We start from the raw sequence: 6,766 nt of genomic DNA on the forward strand, positions 1-6,766 counted from the left end.
CTCTTTCCTTTGGTTGACCCAAAAACAATGTACTCCACTACAGTCATTACACGGATTCCTTGCTGGTCAGTACTGCAGGACTCATTTATATATTTGTTTATACTATTTATTCATAAAAACAAGAAAAAATTTTTGTTGCATGAAAAGAAATAGCTTAATCGGGTCCCAATCTTTTATCATCATATTTTTCATCCCGGTTTTGATACTTTACAGGCCCACTTTATTACTCTTGCCCATCCAATATATTGTACGACTCGTGGTGTATAGTGGTATTTGTGAAAATTATGCTCATTTTTTTAATATAATTTTTTTTGAAAAAATTATAGTATTTATTTTTAAAAATATATAAGTCTAAATTTTATCTTTCATTTTTTATTAATATCATTTTATTAATAATATTATTTAATTAAAAAGATTATAAATTAAAAATAAAAAATAAAAATTATAACTCATATATTCTTAAAGAAATTTTAATCTAGTGGGGGCAAAAAACCAGAATGAATAGGAGAGGTCTCATGAATTTGTATTGCTAATTGCTATATGTGTTTTTCCACTTCTTCACTGAAGGCACGTGCCCCCATACGTGCACGTAGCTCCGTGCTTGATGGCCGGATAACACCAATTATAAATAAAAAAAAGGAAAAGGAGAAGACAGAATTTTCTAAAGAAAGAGCCAAGTTTCCATACACTTGATTTTATCCACTTAGAACGATGAATCCTGCTAAGATACTTGTCCCAATTGTAGACAATAAAACGAGCAAACACATGGACCAGTCTACGGCTGCAAGTTGTAAGTTCCAGCTATAGTTGGAGTAGTACTATCACGCTTTTTGACTTTGATCAATTCACCATTGTAGTTTTTTTGTCCCTTATGGCTTGTATTAAAAATCCAATATTGCTGTATCAAGTTTCCACACCATGGCTTATTAGTATTTGAGTAATCTTAACGCTTAAACATGTATGCGTCATAATTTTTACTTTTTATTTTTTATTTATAATTTTTTAGTTAAATAATTATACTAATAAATGAGTATTTATGAAGAATAAAGGGTAAAAGTCTATTTTACTTTGTAATTATTTCTCTAATTATGATTTTAAAGCCCAAAATTGTGGAATAGTTTCCTCTTTGATCCTCTTTTGCTCATGTGTTGATGGATGGTACAAGTAGCTAATTTCTTTGGTTAGCTTAATCATCATGGCGAAACTAGTAAATACTTTATTACCAAAACCTAATTTCTATTAAGTTTGCTCAGTACTAGTGTTAATATCTTTTTATTTACCCCAAGAACAGCGAGCCGCCTAAAATTTTAGCCACTTACGGCGCTAAGCATGTCCCACAGACGCAGGCAGTTAAGTGCTATTTATAATTGTATTCATACATCCTCCAAAAAAAAAAAAAAAAAAAAAAAAAAGTAATTAAATCAGCTGAATGAAACTATGTATCTTGAAAAAAGAATATAAAATGTATCATATATATTGAAAGTTTGGTAGCACCTTTTTGCTAAGTAGGTATTACCAGTCTAAGAACTTTTCACCTTTGTAGGCCCTTAAAACCACCAAGTCACTAATTAACAATCTAAAGACTTGAGTCTTAGAAAAGGAACCAAGTTTTGGGGACAAGAATAATGATCAGTTAGAACTCAATTTGAGTGAGTGGCGCGAATTGAAGTGAACATGTTGAGGATAAGCTTGAACAAGTTTTTTCTTCTTTTTTTTTTTTTTTGGACCAAAATGCAACAAAGACCAGCACCTATACTTTATGGATCCTCGTTATTAAATTTTGGTTGGTCATATATATATATATATGTATATATATATATATATATATATATGTGTGTGTGTGTGGGTAGTGGAACCGCGTTTTGTACTGATTATAAGCCAACTTTTCCAGACCCAATTCTCGTCACTTGAGACTTGAGTAGTAAGTGCTTCAAACTCTGAAGGAACGCGTGTCTATTACACGCCATCATTGATTACCGGCACCATAAGACACAAAGGCATGAATTGGGTTCCAACACAATAGTGCTTAAACTTTGGAAGTATTTTTCTCAACATAATTTCCACACATATACCGAAATCACTACTCTTTATAGGAAGTATACTGTATATAATACATACCTATTATATTATACTAAGGATTTACCCTGAACTAAATTCCCCTAAACTCAATATCTTCAGCTCAAATTCTCTCCTAAACTTGATACTTTGAGTTCAAATATCTGAGCTCAATATAATACCTTGAGCTCAAAAGTCTTGAAAGCTCAATACCTTAATCTCAAAAGTCTTAGACTCAATACCTTGAGCTCAAATGTCTCGAGCTCAATGCCTTGAGTTTAGGTACTTTAAGACAGTTTCTCAAGAGTAGGGCGAATTAAAAGGTAACACGATGAGAAGTCATCTCAAGGGAGGGAGATCAATAAAAATTCTATTTTTTTTTTAATTTTTTTGTGTGCTTTACTTTTTTATGTTTTCCTTTTCATTGTTTAAATCTGTTTATCCAAATTAAGCATTTGGAATTCGGGTTCTTAGTTGTTGATAAAATTCGATCGTTAACAATACACACATGCACATTTATTAGACATATGATGAAGATACACCGCATTCGTTATAACCATTCACCATCGAAAAAAATTGAAAAATATACACGCGCATTACGTAGCATTCGTAATAAACTGAAAAAGACTACAAAGCTTTTAGCTATTATTACAAACTCATGTGTGGAACTCAATCCTAGAGCCTTTCTCTCTATGTTACTCACCTAGATTTATGACTTTTCTTATTATCAAACATATTCAAAAAGATGGATAGAGGAGGAAAGGCCAGCCTAGGCCATAGCTTTTTCGGCAGAGTTTTTTTTTTCTTTTTTTTTTTTTTTTTCAATAGAAGGAACTAAGTAAAAGTAACGACTTTTCAGTTTCTAGTAAGTACATTTTTAAACAAGCTTAATGGGGGAAACAATTTTCAAATTTTTTAAGAATAACACTCAAAACACCCCTTATGTTTTGTCAAAATACTACTTTCATTCCTTTTATTATGCAAATATCCAAAACACCACATGTGTTTATAAAAATAGACCTAAAACACCCTGGAAGCAACTAAAATTTTTAAAATACTAAGATTACAATTTAAAACATTTTTAAACCAAAATGTCAAATAAAATCAATCTTAAAAAATAAAAAACTCCCAAAATATTTTAAGTATTTCTTTTATTGGAATATTTATTTGAGCATTTTTTCAAAAAATTTATTTAACATTTTAGTTAAATCATATTTCAAATAGCACTTAATATAATTGGAAAGGGTAATAAAAAAATTTCAAAAATTTAATTGCTTCAGGGGTGTTTTGGGTCTGCTTTTATAAACACATGGGGTGTTCTGGACATTTACATAATAAGAATGGCGAAAATGATATTTTAACAAAACACAAAGGGTATTTTGGGTATTTTCCCTTCTAATTATAAGAAATAAAAGTGCTAAAATAAAATTTATAATGCCTTAATGAGACTCTACTACAAGTTTTAAAATCCATTCAAAAGTACTTCTTTAAAAGTCTCATTTTGTGACTTTGACTAGAAGCTCTTTCAAAAAATCAAGCACTTCTCACACATTATCTAAACACTTTAAAAATAGGTTTTGAATTCATGAAATCAAAATAAGCTATTAAAAAAATCTCCCAAACAGGTCTTTAATTTGGCACATAGGTAAAGTTATGCCACAAGGGAGCTTACATAGATTATTAGGAAAAAAAATAAGGTGTACTTCAATTTTTCGATTCGAGTTTTTAATTCTAATTTGTTACAGTTAAATGCTCTCACAAAAAGTTACATCTATCTTCTTTTTACTACAGTTAAAAACTCTCACAAAAAATCACATCTTAACTTGAATTGAAAACTCAAATTGGAGAATTGAACAAGGCCTAAGATAACTTTCAAAGCAGCCAAAAAAAAAAAAAAACTTTTTGAAAGATCTCTCATGTATATCACTGCTAGCTACCCCGATTCGAATCATGGTTCATGGGTCGCTACAATATTTTTTCTCATAAAAAATACATGTAAATCGAAAATAATTTTAATCTTATAATTTTAATCATGAACCAAACGTCTCAATAATCTTAACTAAAAACAAGGATATGTACATTACAATAAAAAAGAATAAATAAATATAGGATAGGGCCAAGAGTACATGAGTCGGCCCGAGCTAGAGAAATAAGAAATAAAATGTACAAGTATAATATATACTGATAGTGGGGATGAATACGTGAGTTAAGCACCTATTAATGTACAAACATCTATAACTGTCATTTTCCTACTATAATAAGCAGGGTTAATTACTTGTGCTTTTCTTAGGGGAGAAAAATATGCCAATCTTGATAATTTATCTTTACGGAAAAAAATCTTAAAATAAAGGAGAATATTCTCCAACTATATATAAATATACAAGGTTAAGAACATGTTTCGCCAATTCATGACCAGCTTAGATTGCCGCACGGCGGATATATGACAAAATGACGCTCCCCAAAAGAATGTCTGCAGCAATATTTCCCAATGTACAAAAAAATATTAGTCACTTCTGTATATTAATATATTATTTAATTTCTCTAGGACACATTTTGTATAATGTATTATATTATCTAAATTAATATAGCATTTAATGAAATTTGTATATTGTACAATTTAACACCACTCTTAAAATTAATACAATTCATATTGGCTATCTAATATAGAAAACTTAATCAAAGCCAGGGATGTAGCCAAGTTCTCTATATTTACATAAGCATATCTTTAAAAAATTAAACAAAGCTCCCTCTAAAAAATTAAAACTATAATTTAATACCCTTTAAATTTTTTACTGTAATTATTAGCCCCCTCTCACAAAAATTATTGGCTTCATCACTAATTAAAGATTTGGATAAAAGTCAAGGTCCGAGACCAGGGATGAGGTTCAAGACCAGGATTGGTGCAACGGTTGAGATTGAGGTTAGAGGTTGAGACCAAAACAAGGATTAAGTTTTAGATTAGAATCGGGGTTAAGGTCTAGAACCAGGACTAAGGTGACTGGATTGAGACCAAGGTCGTTTTTTGATACTGGTGTTAAGGTCCAAGACCTAGGCTGACATTCTAGACAATAGTCGGGGTTGGGGGTCTTGGAATGGAGAGAGGACGTGGCCCCGAACTTGCACCGCTATCATGGTCTAGATTTGGGACTGAACTCGAGCTTCTAGACCGAGTCAAGATCGAGACTCGAGGCTGAGGTTGGGTTCGGTCAAGAACCAATGTCAAATTTGGTGCCCAAGACCATTATTGGGTTTGAAACGCACATCTGGGTTGAAATGTGTATTTTGGTCCAACTACTATTTTTTAAGGTATTACTTCTTTAAATGTATCTAATTAAAATTAATTTTCTCTAATCTTCCTCTATTAAAATAATTGCTCTCAAATATGTCTCATGTTTTTTTTTTTCATATAGACTGTTAAAACATTATTTTTCAAATGTGTCCTTTATAAATACTTTATTGTTACCCTATGAAAACATTTTTTCTCATGTGTGCCCCTGCTTAAACATCTTTTCTCAACCCTCTCAAATATTTTTTTTTTCTCATATGTATCCTCCTTAAGTAAATTTTCATTCTAAGTTTTCTTTACTAAAATCTCTTTTTTTTTTTTTTTGAAATGTACCTTACTAATAAATACTTTTTTAAAATATACTTTGTTTAACATTTAACTTATTTTATCTTCCTTTTTTTTTAACAGGTTTAGCTATTATTGTTTCTTTTCCTCTCCAATCACTTCATTTTTATGCGAGAAAATTATAGATTCTACATTCTTATAAGTACCTGACTTACTAAAAATACTCATTTTATAAAACTCTACTTATTGACTAGTTATAATCTAAAAGGTAAAAATATATAGACTAATATTAAGGAGTATAAATAAAATGGGCTCTATTTCAAGGGATATTCTTATATATTGCCCTTTCTATGCAATTACTCTTATTAACTTTTGTCACAAGCTTTGCTTACTCCTAAAAATTTACTGGCGTGAACAAATTTGTTCATCGATTAGATTGTATAAATTATTCGAAGCAAGTACAATTTTTGTTTTTTCAAAAAAAGAAAAATAAACCTTTTATAAAATTTTAGGTGAAGTTAGTTAAGCACATGTTTCATGTTTTATTTTTGAAATTTTGTTTCCGTATTAATTAGCTACAGTTCTGGTAAACTCTTAAAAGAATAAGAAATCAAGAAAAGGAACTAATATTTAAAAATTTAACATCTGAAAAAAAAAAAAAAAAAAAAAAAAAAAAAAAAAAAAACCCTTGTGTCTACTTACTAGTCAATTTTTTTTTTAAATAATATAATAACAAATAAAAGTATGTTCCGCTGGTGAAGAGTGATTGCAGAACAACAACGAAGACGAAGAGATCCTGTCGGGCTACGAAGGCTAGATGTAATGAGGCGGCTGGTGGTTGGAGAAACAAAAAAACAGGATAGCTAAAGACCTAAAAACTTATTTGTCTTACTTGTTTTCTTTTTCTAAAATGATACTTTACAATTGTCTGTCACTCAAATTACAACTAGTGTATCGCTGATTGTCGAGTAAATTAATGCCAAATATTAGTTGGGAAAAATTTTATTTTGATATCTAGTGTTTTAGTATAATTATCTTTTAACACCTTGTGTTTTAATAATTTTAAATTAATAACTTGACGTTTTAAAAAATTATATTTTAATATTTTGAAATTATTTTTTAAGATGTAAAATATTAAAT

Source organism: Morus notabilis, unplaced genomic scaffold (genome assembly GCF_000414095.1).
Source record: "Morus notabilis unplaced genomic scaffold, ASM41409v2 Scaffold611, whole genome shotgun sequence".
NCBI lineage: Eukaryota > Viridiplantae > Streptophyta > Magnoliopsida > Rosales > Moraceae > Morus > Morus notabilis.